Here is a 1,028-nt window from a genome sequence, read left to right on the forward strand (position 1 = left end):
CTCGCAGGCTGGATGGTGCCCGGCGCTGAGTGTGGGGCCCGGCTGGGGGTGCCCCTCACTCCCGACCCGCAGCCCCTGCCCCCATCCCCTGGGGCCCAGCGCGGGCAGAGGGGGTCACCCCCAGGCCCTGGCGAGGGGAGCTCAGGACACATCCAGGCATCCGGGGGCTTGTGCTGAGCTCTGGGCCGGGTCCAGTCTCACCCCCGCCTGGCATGTGACCCCAGCGGGTCATGAGGTCGCCGGAGCTGGGCACGTGGGAAGCACACGCAGGAGCACGCACACATGTGCACCAGCCCCGGATGCACAGATACCTCCCCCCGCGCACACGAGTACCCCCCTGCAGTGGTCCAGCATGGTCCCCTCTGAAACCTGCCTTCTGGCTACCGGTCCCCCCAGCCCAGTGCATGCTGGGATGTCTCCTCCACCAGGCCCCGCCTACTCCACCTACCCATTGCAGGGGAGACTGAGGCACGGAGAGAGCTGGCAGACAGGCTGCAAAGCTGGGGCAGGGAACCCAGGAGTCCAGGCCTCCAGTCCAGCTCTAGGCCCCCAGTGAACCATGGCCACAAGCACTGGGAGCTGCTGACTTGCTGGTGTGGTTCCCTGCGGGGGGGGGGGGCGGGGAGGGCCAGGACTCCTGGGTTCCCTCCCCTTGGGCCTCAGTTTCCCCTAAGCCTCCACCCAGGAGCAGCTGGAGACACGTAAATGGATCCTAATGTAGGCAAATGCCATGCAGCTGGGGGCTCCCTGACCGAGCCCCTGGCCAGGCAGGGAAGGGGTTAATGTAGCATGACCTCCATCCCCTTTTGGGAGGCCAGAGGGGAACTGGGGCAGCTGGACCAGGACGTGGTGGGGGCAGGGGTATCCTGGTGTGCAAGAGGCGTGTGAATAGCGTGTCACAAATAGCATGTCCCTAGCAGGAAAGGGGCAGGGCAGGATGCAGGGGTGGAAGCGGGGACCAGGCAGTGCCCCTCACTCCCGACCTGCAGCCCCCTCTGGCTGGGTAATGGGGGAGCTGCCCCCCCCAG

The sequence above is a fragment of the Gavialis gangeticus genome, unplaced genomic scaffold (assembly GCF_001723915.1).
Source record: "Gavialis gangeticus isolate Ggan-Ray unplaced genomic scaffold, GavGan_comp1, whole genome shotgun sequence".
Lineage (NCBI taxonomy): Eukaryota > Metazoa > Chordata > Crocodylia > Gavialidae > Gavialis > Gavialis gangeticus.